Below are 22,521 nucleotides of genomic sequence, written 5' to 3'. Positions count from 1 at the left end.
AGAAGAAACATCTGATGGATATATTTAGTTCAAACATTGATCTTTCTCCTGCCTTAGAAGAACTTTGGGTTTTTAAAACATTTTTTCTTAATTTGTTCTAATTAGTTGTACATGTCATTTTGATAGATCATACATAAAGGGAGTGTAATTTCTCATTTCTCTGATTACACGTGTTGCAGGATCACATCGGTCATGTAGTCATACGTGTACGTGAGATAATAATGTCTGTTTCACTCTACTATCATTCCTTTCTCCATACTCCTTCCCCCCCTTCACTCCCCTCTACCTAATATAAAATAACTCTATTCTTCCCTAGCCTCCTCCTCATTGTGAATTAGCATCCGCATATCAAAGGAAACATTCATCCTTTGGTTTTTGGAGTTTGGTTTATTTCTCTTACCATGATATTCTCCAACTCCATCCATTTACCAGCAAAAGTCATAATTTCATTTCTTTTTTAAAGCTGAGTAATATTCAGTCATATATATATATATATATATATATATATATATACACATCACATTTTCTTTATCCATTCATCTGTTAAAGTGCACCTAGATTAGTTCCATAGTTTAGCTATGTGAGTTGAGCTGCTATGAACATTGATGTGGCTGCATCACAGTAGTATGCTGATTTTAAGACCTTGGGATATAAACTGAGGAGTTGGATATCTGGGTCAAATGGTTCTATTCCAAGTTTTCTAAGGAATCTCCATACTGCTTTCCAGAGTGGTTGCACCATTTTGCATTCCCACCATTTCAGTTTCATTGTGAGTTTTGTTTTTGCCGCTAATGACATCTTCTAAAAAAGAAAGCTTTTTTCTGTGTATCTATGTAAAGTTATTTCTACCTGCAGATCTTTCACCTGCCCAGTCCTCATAGAGAACAATCATTTGTTATGATAACATCACCTAAGTTACAGAATATTTCTAATCTTCCCATGCAGACTTTTGAGACATCCTTTATTTAATCTCCCACTATACCCCATTCATGAATTTATCATAATATTTACAATACTTGTTTTTATTATTACATATACAATGCCCCAAACTGTATTATACACTGCTTGTAGCAAACTTGGTATTTGATTCCTCACTCACTTTATACCAAGAGCCAATACTGCCTGACACTTAGAAGGTACTTAATAAATGTTTGTAATACAAAGAATGATGATAAGGGAGAGTGTGCAGAAAACAGACTAAGAAAAATACAGAGTATTGTATACCACGGGGGCTCGTGTAATGGGGGGGTGAAGGGTGCAGTGTCAGACACCAGGAGCCAGGTAAGAGCAGGTGAGCTGTAGCTGCTGACTCATTTATTGCAGAAACTTCTTCTTTTATTGAGTACCTATCCAATCAGCGCGTCATACCACTCGAAACCATCAATCATTTAGTCCCCTAGAACCACCAATCATTTGAGGGTTTTGTATTTTGCACCAATGGGGATATATGACTCCACAACAGAGGACTTCATGGAGATCACTGTGGGATAAAGGGGGAAAGATTTGGGGGTGAGAAAATTAAAGGAAGGAAATAGAAATGCATAGTTAATCCTGGCATACTTGCATTTTTTCATTTACTGATTACTAAGGCTAAAATAATGTATGCTATGTAACAGTGCAGATCACCACAGCATTCTTTTCCACTTGTTTGCCTGAAATATGAACACAAATAATGATGGCAACCTTTACTGTTTTCCAAACATTATCATAACATGGAACCACTACCATGGTCATTATTTTATAGATAAGGAAAGTCAGATGATTTAAGAAACTTGTCCAGTGTCTGAAAGTGATGTGCACCTCTAAGTGGTAGAGTTTAGAATGGAAACCCAGCATTATTGTGTCAGGGCTTGAATTCTCAACTCTCAGACTCTACCGAATCCTGAATGCGACAACCTTTATACTTCACCTAGTATAATAGCACCTATTATCAATTGATGGCAGTACAGTTAATGTGTTTGTCAATCAAGTGAGAAATTTATGTTTATAATGTGAATATTTTGTTTACTTCACATGACTTGTAACATGAGCAGAATTGGTGTATGAATATAATTTTAGACTGAAGACAGGCTCTGAGACATAAAAATCTAGAATAGAATTGAGCTTTGTCAGTGATATAGTCTCAATAACTGAATATAGCTCTAGCAAAATCTATTTGAATGCATTTGAAGGTATAAAAAGGACCTTTTCACTTAGACCAATCCTTCACAAATTATCTCTTGTAAAGGACCAGTTTTTATCTTCCCATCCCAGAGTGGCATAGATTGACACAAATTTCTTTATTACATACCTATTGCACAACATATGCCAAGCAATGAATCAGCATGAGTTTTCCATTAGCACTAGGCGATGCCCTGCTCAGCAAGAATAGGGGACTAACCACATTCTTGGATATCTTTGCTATGTCAATTGCTGTTAAAGTTTCTAAACATTCCATATCTGTACTTTTATCACCATAGATAAATAACAAACAACTGATGGACAAACATAGCTCCAGAGACCACACTTTGAATAGTATTGCATTAGGCAACTGAGTGTGCACCCAAGCAATGTCTGGGTGGATTCCAACACTGGGTGAGAAAGACCAACAAAGATGTCATCCATTAAAAAGTACTTAGAGAAGGTTGGGGATGTAGCTCAGTGGTACAGCCCTTTCCCAGCATGTGTGAGCCCTGGGGTACCATCTCTAATATCAAAAAACAAAAATTTCCAAATGAAAGACAAAACAAAGACATTGCCCTTTTCCATTGCTAATAATTTATGGGTGAAGGGACAATGGGTTAACAAGGCTGCAGCCCTTTCTCCCCTGCCATTTTGCTGCCACCATTATTCTGCCCACCCAACACCACTTTATAGCCTAGATTGTTAGCCCGCAAACTTCCTCATCAGTCATTGGTCAGATTGTTAGATCACGAAATTCCACTACTTAAGAATGTTCCCCACTATTCTCACTCTCTCTGTCTCTGTCTCTGTCTCTGTCTCTGTCTCTCTCTCTCTCTCTCTCTCTCTCTCTCTTTCTCCCTGCCCCACTTCAGGACAGACACTCTGCTCATCTGCTTAATAAAAGCTCTTGTGTGAGTTCCTGCATCTGGAGTGGTTTCCTGGGTGCTTTCAATGGGTACATTTTTAGGAAAACCAATACAGTTGTGTGAGGAAATAGTATTGGTAATACAGATGTTGCAGAAATCTGTTTTAGAGTTCAAACTGTCTTTGCTTAAAATAATATCTTGTTAGTCTTCTTTGTACATAGAAAGCACGACTCAGGAAATATTTACAAAATGACCCCTCCCCCATAAAGAACAGGCTAAATGAATGAAATAAACAGAAATTAGTGGTAAACGAGATAGAAAGAGAATATTGCACTTTCTGTATAAATAGTAGGCCCAAAACTCTGAAGTCTATTTATCAAGCATCGATATAAAATAAAATTGGCTGAAATAATTACATGTATATATACACACACATACATAATTGTCTTAAATTCACATCTAAGCTGTCAAGAAATGAAGGAATATACACAGAAAACAAATGTGAAATGAATGCCTGTATCACCACCTAAAAGCAGGTGCTAAAACAGATTACTATCCTAGGGGAATTTGATAATTCCTGTAATTAAGAAACTTGGATTATAAGGATACACATGCAAAAGGGCACATAAGTTTGGAAACATGTGATATATAAGGAATTGAAATAAAGATGTCCATGAAAATGCAAATTCTTCAAAGTGGAAAAGTGGAGTGGGACCAGAAATTATCTGCTCCAGAAAAGTAGAGAACAAGGGAAAGTGGCAAACTCAGCCTGCATTTGAACAGCAAGGTCATATGTGTATGTATATATTCTGAGAATTAAGGATCTGAGTTTCAAATTCTCACAAATCACATGACCCAGAAAAGTTCATGTAATATTTAGTGTAATATTTAATTTAAAATGTTTACGGGTCAATGGCCTCTCAACACCAACCACAAGAATATCATCTTCTTGGGAAGGTTGCATTTAAACTCAGCTCTGGGCTGAAAATACAATTCAGTGGTAGAGCACTTGCCTATAAGACATGAGAATCTGGGTTTGAGCACCAGTACTAAAAAAATATAATAAAAGTTTAAAACAATGACAATAAAACCCAGTTCTCAGATAATTTTTTAAAAAATCATGAATTGCATGAGTTTCATAATAAAAATAAGATACAAAACACCAGAGGAAACAAAAATTGAGGCAAGTGAAAGTGAACTAAATTGTGTGACTAGAATCTGAAAAGAAAAATTTTCAGGAGAAATAAATAGTGATCCGTATCCCAAAGATTTTTAAAAACAAAGATGTTACTATTTATAATGAAGAGTTTGAATTTTTATAAAGTGCCTCTGCAAACGTTCAATAAGTTCTTCTATATATACAAATACCTCAAGTGAGTGATTCGTAGAAAAATCTAAGAAAGAGATTTAGTTCCAAATATGGTTCACTGTTAACCAGAGATAGAAGCAGCAAAGTGAGACCAAATCAACACCAGGGAGGCAAGCTTTCAGTTCAGTGACTCTGCGGGTCTTGGATCTCTTTAAACCTCCCCACAGCTGATTACCTATTTTTAGTGTTCGTTTGCTTGAAATACTCTATATCCTCAATTACACTTTTGAAGATTATTTATTTAAAATTACATCATCCTTCAGGAGAAAATTCAAAAGAAAAAGGCAGGAGGGTTTGGTAAAGATGATCTCTTGGTGCCCTCCAGTTCTACAATGCAAAGAAACTACTGTTTCTGTGACACGATGTAGGAAGTGCTTCAATAGTATCCTTAGACGTTATAATATATACCAAGATTTTTAAATAGATATAAATTACATATATTATTTTCTATGTATGCAAATTAAAACTTCATAATCTATAATTTACCTCAGTAGATTCTAAAACCTCCATTCCACTGGATGGGTACTGGGATAGCAAAACTAAACTCTGCTTTTGAAGTTGGCACTTTGTCTTTTCTGTTCTAAAATTAAGTCTCATAAAGACAAAAGCAAGCAAACAAACAAAAGTGGTGGGAGGGAGGAGCCCTAAGACTCTTGGTAGGACTATCAATCCACAATCAGTGTTCTGTTCCCACATCATCTGCCACAACCATGAGAGCTAATTTCCTAGGCAGCTTATGTGTCTTCATGAATAGGAGTATATTCACTGGCCTTTGGTGGAGATGTCTTTCTTGTCAGTTAATTTCAGCCTCTCTCTTGGCTGGAGTAACAAAAGTTCTCATCTCTCTATAGGAAAGTCATGCAGGGATTGCTCCCAGGTAACAATTGGTCAGATCACCCTAATGACTCCTTGACACTCAACTCCACATGTCTCCAGATTTTACCACATTGCATTAATACTCTTTGTCCTTGTAAACCTCTGCACTATCATTGGTGTCCTTCCATTTCCAAACAGGCAAGTGTTTGGAGACTTATGTCAGGGTTCTATTTTGATTGGTTCTTGTTTTGCTTTACATTGTCCCTACTGCCTTACTTACCCTGTGACTCTACCCATTAAAACATGACACTTATTTTGTTAGGAAGAAGATGTAAATTGCATAGATAAATGACATCATTTCTAGAAAACAGTAAGAAATACAGGAAGGAGAAAAACCCTTTAAGGATTGTTAAGGGAGTAGCTGGATAGCTATGTAGGAGGGAAAAATAATAGAAACCATAAATGATTTGAAGGTGAATACAAAAGCTGAAAGGGTTTGAGATACTGTTCTGGTATGGAACTCTGGGAATAAATGCCTGATGGGTGGTCATTTTCCAAAATGGAGTGCACAAAGTGGAGTAAAAATAGTAGCATGATGTATTTAGATAAAAAATGGCAGAGACAGATTTCACACATATCATCACCTACAATTCCTCATAGTAATCATAAAGCAATAGGGAAGACTGAGGATTTTCAAAAGGATCCTACAAGGGATTTTAAAGTGCTGAAAATGCTGGTGTAAAAACTGAGATTATATGATATCAAAACTAGGAAAACGTTTTGCTGGTGAGGACCATATGAGGAACTGAGGACATTGATAGGGGATTCCAGCAAACACTGTTGGCTAGGTGAACACCAGTTAATTATCATATGGGCCAGAGATTCCTGCTCTCAAATCCTCATTATAGTCTGTCCATCATTATCCCATTATCCCATGCATAGAGAGAAAACTTTAGCTATATAAATTAATGTTAAAAAGTATATATATATATATATTTTTGGGGGGGGTGCTGGGGATTGAACCCAGGGCCTTGTGCATATGAGGCAAGCACTCTACCAGCTGAGCCACATCCACAGCCCCAAAAGTGTATTTTTTAAAAACTAGGCAGTAACTAAGTTTAGATTTTAAATTTCTAAATATTGGACCACAATAGAGGATTTCACATGTAAGTTTATTTCAATTAAATAAAATAAATTCACGTTTCTGCATCTCCATATCGTAGAGTGTATTTAAATCTATAATAATTTGTTCCTATACACAGAGAATTTTACCTATATCTATGTACCTGAAATTAACAAGAAATGTGAATGTTACTTTGATTAAAACTTTGATAGCTAAAGAAAAGAAAAGAAAATCTTCTATGTCCTCAAAAAAAAAAAAAAAAAAGGTGTTTATTTAACTTCACATTTCCCATGTGGATGTGACTGAAATAGACTACCTTGACGGTTTTCCCATCAGAAAGTGTCAACATGTTCTTTAAACAAGGCCTATCTGACCAAATAAGCCAGGGCCATAAATGCACTAAACTATGATGCATTGCCTTTTTTCTAGAGGTGAATAGCATTAGAGAATTCCAGCATGTTCTCTTACTATTAAATTAATGCCACAAGCACTCTAAAGTCTGACCTGAACAAGAGAGACACATAACTCTCATGTTCAAGAAATCCTTGCTCAGAGAGAGCAGTGCAGAACATGAGGAATAAGACAAATTGTCTTTTTGCCATGGAATATTAGCCTTTGTGAGCCCTATAACATCTGCCTGTGCTCTTTCCTAACAGGAAAATTCTTGAAAATTGCATCTGTCCATCATTGTCTTTCAGCCTTCTTAGCCTTGACCATTTTGCCTTTTTGTAGGTGATAAAAATTTGAAATTCTTCTTTTCTATGTAAGGCGGAGGTTTTAGTTTATTATCACGCAAATATATACAGCAGAGTTGTAGCTAGCTGAATTAATACATAGTAATATGGAAAAAAGGAAAAGATGTTACACGAAGTTACTCCCTGAATCTGTCTTTATCTTTCTATGTGATCTTAAAAAAAATCATATCAACATACAGACCATCTATTGATTTGATAGTTTAACCTAGTAGACCTCATTCTACACCTTCCCTGTTTAGCACCTTGGTTGCCACTAACCATGTGACGACTGACCACTTAAAATATGGAGCATGACAATGATCAACTGAATTGTTAATTTGATATAATTCCAATTAATTTTAACTTGAATTTAAAAAATAGAAGCAGGGTAAAATACTTCACAATTATAACTTTATTATTTTGGTTATACTACACTTGAAACATGGTATTATGCAAGATATTTATTTCTATTGTATTATAGGGCATGCTGGGTGCGTGTGTTATTTCTGGTATCACAAATAACCTGACTTCGTGGTATCTCGTTTGCCTATCTAGTTGGTATCACCCATGTAGTTGATAGCAACTGATTGATTCCATTTAAACAATTATTTGTGTACCTTTATGTAAAAATGTAATTTGTTTATTTGAATGTACTATGAGTTATATGTATGCAAATGTGAACCATTGTAAAGTATCTTTTACTGTGCAACATGCCTCTCTAAAATTTAGTAGATTCATTGTCTCACAATTTCTGTGGACCACTTAATGGAATGTGACTTAGCTGGATGCCTCTGACTCTGAGTTGCTCACAAGTCTGTCATCAGGATATTGTCTGGGTTGTAGTGATCTCTATTCTTTTTTTTATTATTTGTTCTTTTTTATTATTCGTTTATTATTTGTTTTTTATTTCTTTTGATTAGTTATATATGACAGTAGAATGCATTTATGCTTTTTATAAATCATACATAAGTGGAGTATAATTTCTCATTTTTCAGATTGTACATCTTATAGGATCACATTGATCATGCAGTCAAATATGTACATGAGGTAATAATGTGTTTCACTCTACTATACTTCCTACCCCCAGACCCCTTTCCATCCCTTCACTCCCCTCTACATAATCTGGAGGAACTGTTCTTCCCTATCGCCTCCCCTCCTTATTGTGAATTAGCATTGGCATATCACAGAAAACATTTGACCTTTGGTTTTCTGGGTTTACTTCATGGGGGAGGAACCACCGTTTCTAAACTCACATTAATATGCAAGAATTCATTATTGGCCAGAGAAAAAATCCTTACCACCTGGGCCCCTTCATCTATGGAAAATTTAATGCTCTCAGAACAGGGTGGGGCTCAAAGAAGGAGAAAAACAGAAACAGAGGTGTGTCATAAACAATTGTTTTAAAAATATGACATAGGCAAACCTCTGACAAGAGTTGTCCATGACCTGCATGTTGAAACATATTTTTTAAATGCTAAGAGAAATGAAGAAAGACAAAATTAAGTGGAGAGCTACACTGGGTTAATGGCTTAGAAGATTCAATATTTTTATGATAATAATTTTCCTTTAATTGATCTAAAATTCCAATAAAATCCCAATCCCATCCCAGTTAACTTTTCTGTACTTATCAAACAGCTACTTCTGAAATTTATATGAAAATATAAAGAATAGTCAGGGCAGTTTTGAGGGAAAATGCAAAGACTTTATTATACAACTTCAGATATTATGATAATATGGTATTGGCATATGGATAGATATGGTAGATACACATAGGGCAGTAGAGAAAATATGGACATTGGAAATAGACCCACACATGCAGGACAAGTGATTTTCAAGAAAGATGTAAAGACTATTCTGTGGAGAATCCATCTGTGAATATCTGCTGGGAGTGGTGACAAAGAATGGGAGAGCAGTTACCAAGATCAGGGGTCTCTGAGCCCTCATGGCTGTGGCATGCCCAGTTTTGGGGAATGTTTCTTTTCAAGGGCACAGGATGCCTAACTACTGTAGCAATGACCTGCATGAGGAGGTTCTGGGCAAGAGTCCTATCAATTCCAACTGTGATCTCAGGCACACAGCTCCCAGGAAGGAAGGAACTCTTAAGCTAGACAACCACAATGTTTCACCAGATCTGCTTCTCACTTCTTTGGTTCCTGCCTGTCTTATAGCAAGACAGCTACTTAAAGCTTGTCTTGAGAGCTACTTAAAGCTCTTAACATTGCACTTTGCAACTGTGGATTGCAACTATGGAAAAACTACATAGGATGTCCTAGTTTCTGTAACTTTCCTGAATACAAAGAATCATGGTTGCATAGACTTTAACCTGATAATGAGATATATTAAAAAAAGGTTACTAGCATAACTCTTTAGACCTGCATCTCCATCAGAGAGCAGTCTCCACCTGATCCCAGCCTAATCTTCAAGATCTGGTCTGTTAATCTTTATTTTTCAATCCCCCTTGGCCCCTAACCAGACCCCAGAGTTTGACTGCTGGTAGAGACAAATATCCATATGTAAATGAATTAACTAAAGATGGTTCAGAAGCTCGAGGAATAAGACCTAAAAGTTACAAAATATCTAGAAAAAAATAAAGAAGATAATCTTCGTGATCTTAAATTGTACATTTTGAGTACATTACACCAAAGGGAGCATTCATAAAAGAACAAGTTGATAAATTAGGACTCCTCAAAATCTAAAACTTCTGCTTTTTGGAAATAAAGAAATAAAAGACAAGTTATAGACTGGGAAAAAATATGGAATGGTATACAATATGTCTGATAAAGGACTTTTGTACAAATACATAAATAATTTCAAAAATTATAAGGAAACAAAAATGATATAAAAATGGAAAACATTTGAATAGCAATTTTATAAAATATGTGACAAATAAAAGAGAAAGATGTTCAACATTATTGGTCATTTTTTGGTAATTGATTCTACTATATATAAATTAAAAAGACAGCACAAAACATGTATGCAAGAATGAGAAGTCATTGAAATTCTCATACATTTTTTGGTAGAGCTGTAAAATGAATTATTTACTTTGCAAATTTTGCCAATTTCTTAAAAAATTTAACAACCACCAATACTATGATACTGATACTTATTTACTGAAAACATATGTCAGGGGCGGGCTCTGAGGGCCCCAGAGCCGCACTGTGGCCTGATCTCTAAGATGGCGCCTGGCAGCTTGCCAAACATAGCTGCACTCATAAACAAGTTTTAGGAAGTAACTCTGGTTGGCTGCTGTACATGAGGCGATCCTGGTATCTGCCTGGAGACTGTTCCTTGATAGGCTGACTTTCCTGGTAGTCTACTCTCTGATAGGCTGATGTTCTCAATATAAGTCTGAGACCTGTGGAATAAAGCTCTTTTGGTTCCTGTGCTCAAGAAGAGCATACGCGTTGTGATTGTCCCCGCGGGCGGTGGGCGATCATAAACATATATCCATAAAACAACATATACATAAATGTTCAGAGTAGGGCTATTTGTAATAGCCCTGTGTTAGTTAGTTTTTCATCTCTGGGATCAAAGGACCCAACAAAACAACTTAGAGGAGAAAAAGTTTATTTGGGGCTCAGGAACACAGGGGGTGAGTCCCTGGTCAGCTGACTTCTTTGCTCTGGGCCCTGGTGAGGCAGAACATCTTGGCAGTAAAGCAGGGCAGAGGAGCACTGCTGTACTCAGTTCTGCTTGTAGCAGCCAAGAAGCAGAGAGGGCGAGAAAGAGGAAGGGGCCACAGGGAAGAGGAACCCTTCAAGGGCACTCTCCTAGTGACTCACCTTCTCCAGTCACATTCCATCTGCCTACAGTTACCACCCTTGTTAGTCCATTCGAATTAGGATGAATCAATTAAGTTACAACTCTGATAATCCAAACATTTACCTCTGAATATTCCTGTATCAATACAGGATGTTTGAAGAGAGGCCACCTCATATCCAAACCATAACAAGCACCAAACAAGAAACTACACAAATGCCTCTCTACTGGTTAATGTCCAGGCACATTTTGTGGTAGCCATACAACCAAATAGTTCTCAGCATTAAAAATGAGAATTAACTATTCATAAAGGCAAAAATACCAATGAATCTCAAATTCATTTTAATTGATTTACTGAGATATAGTTCACCAACCAAAAATCCACCCACTTAATTTGTACATTTCAATGACTTTTAGCATATTTACAAAATTGCCTACAAACCCTTACCTTAATCTAATTTTAGAATGTTTTCATCATCTCCAAAAGAACCTGAGTGAAAAAAGCCAGACTAAAAATTAGTACACTGCATGATTCCATTTGTAAAATTGTGTGTATGTGTGTGTGTGTGTGTGTGTGTGTGTGATAATAAGATAATGGGAGTATTCTACCTTGAAGCTACATTCCCAGTCCTTTAAATCATTTTTTTGTTTTGTTTTTAATTTTGAGACAGAGTCTCACTAAGTTGCTGAGTGCAGCCTCAATCTTGTCATTCTTCTGCCTCAACCTCTGGAGTCACTGGAATTAAAGGTGTGTACTGTAACACCGGGCGCATTTATATAAATTTTCATTAGTTATAATCTAGAGCAGAAGTTGGCAAACTATATCCCAGAGGTGAAATTTATGCCTCTACCTTTTTTGCATATAATGTTTTATTAGACCCCAGTCCTATCCACTTATTTATGCACTTTTTCCGTCTTCTTTCATATTACAACTGCAGAGTTGAGAAGTATATGGTCTGAGAGCCCAACATATTTACTGTCTGACCTCTTACAGAAAAAAAAAATTCCCCTAATTTATGATATCAAGAAACAAGTCACTGATTATGTAGGGATGAGGTGTGGAATGAGAAAAGTGAGGGGAATATTATATAGGGGTACTTCTGAGGATGATGATTTTCTTCAATATCTTGATTCTGGTGTTGGTTTCACAAGTTTGCACTTATTTTTATTTATGCACTTAAAATAGATACATTTTATTGTATTCTAATTATATGTTAATAGTATTGATTTTTTATTTAAAAAATATATCTTTCATATGTAGAGCAAATATGATAACATTTACTCTTAGTTGTCAAAAATTATTTAATTACAGTAGTGAACTCAATTGTGAATTAAACACCCAACAAAAAATTTCTAATAAATTCTATATGATTAGAATTTTATTCAACAAAATATCAAGTATTTCTATATGGAGAGGTGGTAAAGAAAATTAAGTTTAAAAGCTTGTTAAAAAAATTCTGAAGAATAGTATTTAAAAGATATTTTTAAACTAAGAATTTTTAGTTCATCCATTAACCAATTTCACATGAAATATAAAAACTTCCTAACAAATTAAAGAACAATTACTTCCAGTTTTGAAAAATAAAAGGTATAGTCATTAGCTTTAAACGTATCACATCTTAAGTGGCACTGCCCAATTTTCATACAGATATATTTGTCCATTTGATGTTATCAGTTTAGAACCTAAACAACTGAAAGGGACATGAGCATTTAGTACTCATTGTAGTTATTGGAAAACTTTTCAATATGTTTGGAACAATTTGATCAATGAAATCTACCATTTCAAATCTAAATACAGATTAAATTTTAGATTTTTTTTAAAAGTCATCATCCAAATTGAATAAAGCTATATGTATAAATTATACCCTTGATTTTGAAAACTTATTATCAAAATATATAAAATATATCATTAATACAATTTTACATTGATTACATATTGAAATTATCATAAGTTGGATGTGTACACGTAAGCAAAACATATTAATCTTGGGCTACTTGTTTTGTCCTTAACTTTTATAATGTGGCTACTTGAACATTTAAAATCATATATGCAACATACATTATGCTTTTATTGGACAGCCCTGTCCTATATCATAGGAATGAAATTTATTTCTATAACCTGCTTCAGGGTTTTCTAGAGAAACATGATAGCAAAGCCAAGTGGACCCTTACAGAGTGACTCTATACAAAGAACCTAGAAGGCCATAGCCCCACCAGTTTCCAAACATAGGTCTTGCGTCACAGAACTCACTATCTAATAATCTCTGTGTCCTGCATACTCTTGCCTAAAATTTTATGAACTCAAAACAAATATTGGAAAAATGGGGAAATGGTGACCTAACGGAGGTGAGGAATCTTGGAGTTCAGGGTGAGAGACTGAGAAGAGAGTGGTAGGCTAAGAAGGTATACACTTGGTGCCAAGACACATCCCAGAAGACAGCATTTCAGGTTGAAGAAGGTTCCAAAAATGCCTGATGAGTTGTCAATCCATAGTTTGCTCATACTGCTCAGATGGTAAGCAAGGTCTGGAGGGCAGTTGGTGGCAGAAGCTGACACGAAGCATGAAAAGTCAGGATAAATTTAATAGGTCACTTGCTACAAATCTCTTGTAAAATGTTGTGTTGGCAATCCTAGCTGTTGAGAGTAAGAACTGACCAGGTATATGAATAGGACACATTTCCTAGGAAATGACCAACACACCCTAGCAGTATGTTGAGTTGTTGCAGCTTATAGAAATCAGTTTCATTTCACCTTCAGCGAAATTGACCTTAATGCCTGTTCTACAGCATAGGGTGTGTAAATCTTAATACACCATTCTTCAGGAGGATGTGCACACAAAGTTTGTGCCCATCACAGGATGAATTTCCTACTTTTTTCTACATAAACACACTTTTCTGTGACTGAATGCCTTAACATTTTAAGTGGCACATACAGCAAATCTGCAGAGAGGTCTAAAAAATAACAGAAAATGTAAATGTTCCTATGCTTTCATAAGATTTAGGGAAAATACTTTGAAAGTAAATATTCATTAGTGAAATAGGAACAAAAAAAATGATACATGTTTGTCGATAATACTTTCTCCATGAGGTGAAAATGGATCAGTTAAAAGTTAAAAAAAAATAATGTAAGCTTAAGAATAAAATTAATAAATAAATACCAGCAATGATGGAATAGATTTAATTTAATAAACAATGACCTATACTTAGTTCTGGAATAGTATTAGTTTTCTATATAATACAAACTAAAATGATTATGTTCCTGTTCCTCTATAGGCTGATTCTCACATACTTAAAAAATAAATTCTACATTTTAGAATTGTACATATATAAGACACAGAAAATATGAAGAAATGAGTAAAACTGCTATTGTTGATTTTATATAAAATCTTGAATTTGTAACTTTACTAACTGAAATCACCTGGCAATGAAATGTGAGACTTCTTACAGAGCAAGACTACAATCTTTGTGGCTTACCCACAACCTCCATTATTTGAAAAAATAAACTTAGGCCTGTGTCCTGAAGTTGGGGGAAAAAAAAAAAACACTGATGTATGAATGTGTGGTGAACTTGTTAAAACATGCAGTGACTCTTGGGAAATGCACTCTGTTAGAAAGAAAAAATGAGAGAGAGAGAGAGAGCGAGACAGAGAGAGACAGACAGACACAGTCCCAAATCTTTTTTTCTCCTGTGAGTTGTCAATACCACAGCAGAGTCTCAGTAATGTTCCCTATGACAATATCTTAGTTAGTTTCTATTTTTAAAGTCCCACTGTGTCTCTGAAACAAGGCTAGCTGCTGTTCTCTGTAAAAATATTCCTTATTACTTTTCTTACTTCCTGGATATCCCTGGCAAACAATCTTTGATAGGGTTTGTAAATATTAACATTTTCTTAGTTATAATTGTATAAAACTCAGTCATGACTTCCAAACAAGGGCCGTATTTTTGAAGAAAAATCTTTAGGGCAAATAATTTTTCCAGCCAGTGTGTATCTTCAAATATACTCTTCACTGAGTAGCCCTTACATGTAGTCATGGATATTTTCATATCACTAAGGGATTTTATCTCTAAAGTCACATTTTATTCTGTATCGAAGGTGAACCCCTTGAGCCTAAGAGAGTAAAAACCTGATTCACTTCAAAAATATTCTGAGAGTCTTAGGTAGTGACAGTGTTTTAAAATGAACTCAATTCTATCTATAAATTTTGTGTTTTTCATAGAATGTTTCTTTGATTACTAAATTTAGTTGATTTTTTTTCTTTTTTTTTCTTTTTTCTTTTTTTTTTTTTGGTCGTGCTGGGGATTGAACCTAGGGCTTCATGACGCATTCTGGGCAAGTACACTACCACTGAGCCACATCCCCAGTCCTAGTCAATTATTTTTTAAAATGGATGATTTACTAAAAAAAAAAAATTCCACAGTTCTATGTTCTTCCCCAAAGTTGAAAACTGATGATCATCCACTAAAGCTGAGGAGCTGGCTCCACTTTTTATAAGCAAGATTCTTTCATTTGTCTGTCTTCTTTCATGGGGCGGCTTCATTCACTGCATTCTTTACTTGATCCCTATAGACCATGGATTTGGGAATCTCTAGATAAAATCTCAAGAATGAGAGGGAATTAGAGGGATAATAAATCGTGTATCCTTTCCTTTTCTGGAGAAGTAATGCTTTGAAAAATTAAAATTCAGAAGCAAAAGCTCAAAACACCTTTAGTTTTAATAAAATATAATTAATGAGTGTGGTTTTAAATCTGTATCTAAGTGTGTCTGCAAATGTTTCCACCATCATTGGTGCAAGCCTAGGCCAGGAGATAGCCCACCTAAGATGTGAAAAATACATGGCCCTTGCTTCATACTGGACTCAGGCAGAGAGGAAAGAGGTCAGAGTTAATCTTCAGTTTTCATTTTCTTTTTTTAGATTAATCTATCCAAAAAAAGAAGGAGAGAGAGAGAGAGAGAGAGAAACTTGGACAATGAATATCATACTTTTGCCAAACACTAATTAGCAATTCATTACTTAGGAATGAGTATGTTGTGAAGAGAAGTCAGGCAGAAAGAGGTTTTTACATGGAAATGTAAGACAGGGGATAATTTATTTCCTAAAATCAGCATTTGATAGCAAAACAGTACATGGGACCTGAATCTTCATAAAGGGACATGGCCATAATGGTAGCTAGTGAAATAAACTTAAAAAGACAATGGCAGTGGTTTGAAAAGATGATTGCAGAGACTTTGGGTTGCCAATGGAATACCCCTTTTACAATTCTCCAACAAATTAAAATAATTTTTATTTTAACTGGGCACATTGGCATAAAACTAAAGGAACAACTTCCCTTTCAACTAGGAGTGATCATGTAAGTCTGGTTACTGAGGTAGAAGTGGATGTGTGATGTGGAATTTCTAAGAAGTCTCCTTGCTGGGATGGAGGCATACCCTGTTTCAACCCTTGTTTCCTTTCCTGTTACTTGGTACATGGTTGTAATAAATTAAGCTTTAACAGCCCTCTTGGAACGTGGCATCAGAGCAGTGAGCTGAAAAGAATTCCAGGGCTCCAAAGCCCATGGAACATCACACCATTGCTCCTGTAAGTTACAGATTTATTCCCCATGTTACTCAAGATTCTGTTCTATAAAGCTGAACTTAAAACTTAGTTGACAAAGTTGCATATGAAATAATCATTCCAAGTAGAAAATATTGTAATTTGACAGAATAAGATGTCCTACATCATATCATATAGAGTTCAAATCAAAGGACGATTTGATATGTTTGTTTTAAAACAAATAATTGCCCAGTTGCATACTTAATATCAAATAACAATGCATATATTCCAGAGGATCTAAATCACATAATGTGTTTTTTTAACCTCCCTGCTTTCAAGTTTTCTGTTCTGTTCAGGCCTGTTCCCACTTACTGTCTTAACAAGATATAGAGTAACATTGCTATGAAAGTCTAATCATGCCACTTTCTTGCTTTAAACTTAATGATGGCAAATATTTACCACTCTACCTTGTATGAGGATACAATTATATGATCAGTTTGGATAAGGAGTTTTTGTCAAAGTAAATGTCCACAATTTTCAAAGCTAGGTGAAAATACATTTTCTTGCCTTTCCACCTTGCCCTTTCCCATCTGCACAGCTGGGATGGAAGGACTCTGAAATGATAAGGGCATACCGTTGAGGGAACTAGATACCTGAGATTGAAAGTCACCCTGAAGAGTCATCACCCCATAACATGTGTCTTGAGACAGATACGTATCTTTATTGTATTGAGTCATGTAATCTTTTACCATGTCACAGGATAAACTGACCCTGAATATTGAAATCTGTTTAACATTTCTAATGCTTAAAATTTAAATTAAGCATCTCTTCCTCATGGAAACTTCCCTCATATACTTTCAGCATCTCAATTCATGTTACATGTCTAATATAAAGGTTTCTGAAGTTTCTGTGCATTTCCTTATTACATTTTATTATTGTAATGTTTAGTTTACTTGTTGGCCTAATTCCATAAAATTATAAACTTCTCAAGGACAGACAGTTGTAGTAGTATTGAGTACTTTGTTGGTCTCCAGTAATTATTGAATGAAGATGAATAAGAAAAAAAAAAACATGTTTTTAGAAATCTTTGAAAATAATATATTGCCACATCAAAATAACAATAAAACAATACGACTAACCATAAATTTTATCATTATTACAAAGGAGAGAAAAGAAACTACTTTATGATAGAATGATTTAGAAAACACTTCACGGAGATGGGTCTCAAATTATAAGTTAAATGCTCATAGAAAGAAGACACAAAATCTCTTGAAAACTGGTGTTATTTTAATGGTTCCATAAGTAGATTCTGACAGGCAGTTTAATGCCAGAGTGGTGGTTAAGGAGTGTCCTAGGGATCTGCATCTGTTGTAGGAATAGGAAGGTAGGAGATCTGGGCAGAGAAAGAAATCAAGCTAAGAAACAAGTGCAGTGGCAGCTTTGGTTTATTTCAGGAAGCTTCAGAACTATCAGGAGTTAAGAAAAGTTGACAAACTTCTAAATTCCTCCACCAATATTTATTGTATTAGGCCCTCCAAGGAAAGGATTTGGTCTTAGACAAGGTAGTTTCCTACATATGAGGCAATCCCTGAAGGGACTGACAACTGTTGACATCTCTTCCAGAAACTTAACAAGCCCTCCCTGGAATGGGGATTAGAACTCCACACCAATTTTTTTTACTACAGTGGTCTTAATTCAACAACTGTTGAACTGTTGCTCGGTACCACATGATCTTTGCATATGTTTCACTTTTTTTTTCTTTTTCTTTCTTTCTTTCTTTTGTTATTTTTTTTTTGAACCCAGCGCTCTACCAACTTAGCTATCTCCCCAGCCCTTGTTCCACTTTTGAACTACTGAAAAACTCAGGTGTAAACTGAATAAAGGATTGATATTACATGGTAATGTATAATATATTTTGCAACATGCCATGTAAAGGGAAATATTTAATTCAATAGTGTATAGTTAAAATAAAATGGAAAACAACAGTATAACAATATTACCATAGAGACATAAAATTTAGGCTGATGTTTTTTCCAAAATGAAAAAGAAAATCTTTAAGGAACATAGGTAAGAAATAGACATATTATCATTGGCTGTTTCTGTTTCCCCACTCTCAATTATTAACTCAAGATTTGTTAAATAAGAAGAACTTTTGACTGCTGATTGAAAAATTGAGGAAGAACTATAAGACAAAAAGTAAAAGAGGGAAAGTTTAATATAAAATGTATATAAAGGGTAGAAAAAAATTAAAGCATTGTGTTAGTCCTCTTTTTATGGTTATGACCAAAATATCATAACAAGATCAATTTGGAGGAGGAAACGTTTATTTGGGACTCATATTTCAGAGGTCTCAGCCCATGCACAGTCACTTCCTTTGCTCTGAGCCTGAGATAAGGCAGAATATCATGGCAGAAGGACATGGCAGAGAAAAGTTACTGAAGGTATAGTAGCCAGGAAGCAGAGAAAAAGGGTAAGGAGCCAGGGACAAGATATAAACCCCGAGGACACATCCCCAGTGGCCTGCTTCCTTCAGTCACACCCCATCTGGCTACACTTACCACCAAAGTAATCCATTGTATTAACCTATCAAATGGATCGATCTGCTGATCAGGTTACAGTCATCATAATCTAATCATTTCACCTTCAAATATGCCTATGCTGCCTAACACATGAGCTTCTTTTGTTGGGAAGGTACATTAAAGATCCAATCTATAATAAGGATAAAGAGAGAAATATTTTTGTTAATTTCAGTTTTGGTCATCTAAGCAATAAAAACTAAACACTATTCTGGGTCTAATAGCAAGACTTAAGATGATTGCAAAGAGTTGGTATTGACTGTAGCAATCAAAATAAACAAACACTGGAACCATAAGAGGTTATTGCTAGAAAAACATTATGCTGTATGAAAATATTTAGTGATTATGTTTTACAAGAAATTTCTATAAACTGGAGACTTATAATCTAAAAAACCTACTCTAATAGACTTTACATTCTACTGGAGACAATCAAATAAATAGTAAGATAAATTAGTGAAAACTAAGAGCTAAGAAAATAATCATGCAGAAAGAGAAACGGGGAAGGTAGGGGTGGTAAGGGAAAGTAAACCGGGAAGATAATTTTAAGCAAGACTGTTTTGAAAAAACCTCAATGAGAATGTGATATTTGAATGAAGATCTAATGATAATGAGAGTGAAAGTCATGGGGATGACTGGGGGAAGAGGAAATGGCAAATGCCTGGAGGATTCAAGGATGCATGAAATGCAGTAAGCCAGAGAAATGCAGCAGGGAAAGAGGTCAGACAGAGGTAAAAGATTGGGAGGTGGTATGTGGTCTTACAAGGTTCTGAGAAGAAAATAATTAAGCAATTTGGCTTTCACACTAAGTGAAACAGACAGGTTTTAAAAAAATAAAGTATAAGAAAATTGAGAAGATATTGAATTCATGAAATAAGAACAGGAGATTATTTAAACAGTAAAATTTGGAGACAAAGAATTATTAAAAATTAAATTAAAAAGCTTCTGCACAGCAAACAAGCAGCAAAGAGACAACTGACAAATCAGAGAAAAATGTAAATTGTACTTCTTCTGAGGTGTTAGTATACAAAATACGTAAGGAGTTCCTACAACTCTGTAGCAAGAAAATAAATAACCCAATATAAAAATGGACAAAGGACCAGACTAGACATTTCTCAAAAGAAGAAATACAAATGACCAAAAGGTACATACTAAAGTGCTCAATATCACTAATCATCAGGGAAATGTAAGCCAAAAACACAAGGAGATAATCTCACACCTGTTAGAATGGCTATTATCAAAAAGACAAAAGATAATTAATATTAGAGAGGATATGAAGAAAAGGGCCTTGTAAACTGTTGGCTGAAAGGTTAATTGATGTAACCATTGTGGAAAACAGTTTGTAAACTCCTCAAAGCACTAAAAGTGGTGTCATATGATCCAGCAACCTCACTACTGGATTGTTATGGTTAATTTGAATCGTCAACTTGATTGGATTAAGAGATGCCAGTTGAGATGATTAAGAGGCTTCTGGTGTGTCAAAGAGGGCGTGGTCTAGGAATGATTGGAATGTGGGGTAGTGAACTGAAGTGGAGACCCTCCCTAAACAGGGGCCGCACTGGGGAGATAGCTCAGTTGGTAGAGTGCTTGTCTTGTAAGCACAAGGCCCTGAGTTTGATCCCCAGCACCCAAAAAAAAAAAAAAAAAAAAAAAAAACAACATGGGCAGCACCACCCAATAGGATGGTGGTTTGGATGGAATAAAAGTTGGAAGACAAAGAAAGCAGATGAGGATGCAATCTCCACTCTTCTTGACTGGTTCTTGATTGTTGCTTTGATTGTCTGAGGATATTGGACTTTTTTTCTTCACTCTTCCAAAGTGAACTCTGCCAGTGATTCTCCAGGGAATTTCCAGAAGCCTTGGTCTCAGACTAGGGTAGCTCTGTGGATTCCTCTTGTTCTGGGACTTCTGCCTCTTGGGCTGGGCAGCTACTGGTTCTTCCAACTCTACAGCTTGCAGACGGCCATTGTGGACTATCCAGCTTCTGGTTGTGTAAACCAATCTAATAAATCCTCTTTTTATAATCATACTTCTTGTTGATTCTGTTCCTCTAGAGAACCCTGACTATATATGTTCAAAGGATATGAAATCAGTATGTCAAAGGGATATCTGCACTTACATGTTTATTGCAGCACTATTCACAATAACCAAAATATGGAATCAATCTAAGTGCTCATAAACAGATTCATGGATAAAGAAAATCTACAAATACAAAAGGAGATACTATTTATCCTTTTAAAAAGAAGGAAAATTGTCCTTTGTGACAACTATACAGGAAATTGTAAAACAGACACAGAAAAACAAATAGGGCATGATTTCACTTGTGAAAGTAGAATGGTGGTTTTCGGGAACTCGGATGTCTGAGAAGTAAGAAGGAATAGGTTAAAGACACAAAATTTCAGTTAGACAGGAGGAATAAGTTCAAGAGCTATATTGTACAACATGGTAACGACTGTTCATATCACTTTTTTCTATACTTGAAAATTAGTAAGAGAATAAATTTTAAGAGCATATGTTAATGGGCTTGATTTAGACTTTCCACAATGTATTCATATTTCTAAACACCATGTTGTATACCATATATGCAATTTTTGTCAATTAAAAAATAAATAATAATAAAAGTAAAAACATGCAATCAAAGATGGAAAAGACAAATCTGACAACTTTGAGGACATCTAAGACGTTACACCTAAGTTAAGAGGTATATAAGATTGGAAAACAAAGATAAATGAAAATTATTCTAGAAACCTAACATCTAATTAATAGTACATCCAAAGAGATACAAGAGAAAATAAAGAAAAAGGGAAAGATTTAAAGGACTTGCATCCTCACATGAAGTGGCTCACAGATTGCTCAGAGTAAGGAATACAAAACAAAGGATGAAATGAAGATCGATTGGGATACAAACAAAGGACCAGGCATCAGAATATCATTAGACCTCTGACGAACAAAACTAGGTAATGGGGCATGTGTCTTAGTCAACATAGACAAACAACTATCAAATAACCCCAGTGGCTCAACAAAATAATTTGAAATTCTTGCTTATGGTTCAGCCCTATTTATGATGGTAGTGTGTCTCTACTGTCACCTAAGGACTCGAGTTTTCCACTGGTTCCTCCGCCTCAGCTGTGATCCGAGGACAGATGCAGACCTTGGCAGTTCCTGTGGAGGTTGCAAGGTCTGGAAATCACACAGATTGCTCTGACTAGGTTGTTCTCTCCTAATTACAAATAAGGCAAGGAGGAGAATGAAACCAGATATATTTACCCCCTGTACAACAAAATATATGCCTTTTTTATATAATCCATCCACAATTCTGGGGTAATAGGATTCTCAACGTAGAATTCAGCAACTATCAGTCAAGTCTGATTAGAATTCTTAGACATGAAAGAATTCAACTTTACCATCATGGTGCAATTTCTCAAGAAACTAAAGAAAGATAACCCAGCAAAATGAACAAGTTAATCAAGAAACAGAAATCAGAGTGTTCAAAAGAGAACAATATCAACCCTAGACTCAGAGGGAAAGGAGACCCCAAGATGATGAGGGTGTGTCAGACTTGGAGAGCAGCCAGTATGTACAG

The 22,521-nt window shown here is 35.4% G+C and overlaps 1 non-coding gene across 1 annotated transcript; it reads right to left on the bottom strand.

The window, feature by feature from the left end:
• Positions 1-6,216: 6,216 nt before the first annotated feature.
• On the bottom strand, positions 6,217-6,289 carry Trnam-cau (transfer RNA methionine (anticodon CAU)). The gene has a single exon. It is a non-coding gene; the product is annotated as a tRNA-Met (tRNA).
• Between the last annotated feature and the right edge of the window lie 16,232 nt (positions 6,290-22,521).

This window comes from Sciurus carolinensis, chromosome 10 (genome assembly GCF_902686445.1).
Source record: "Sciurus carolinensis chromosome 10, mSciCar1.2, whole genome shotgun sequence".
Lineage (NCBI taxonomy): Eukaryota > Metazoa > Chordata > Mammalia > Rodentia > Sciuridae > Sciurus > Sciurus carolinensis.
This window is presented reverse-complemented; position numbering and strand designations above follow the sequence as displayed.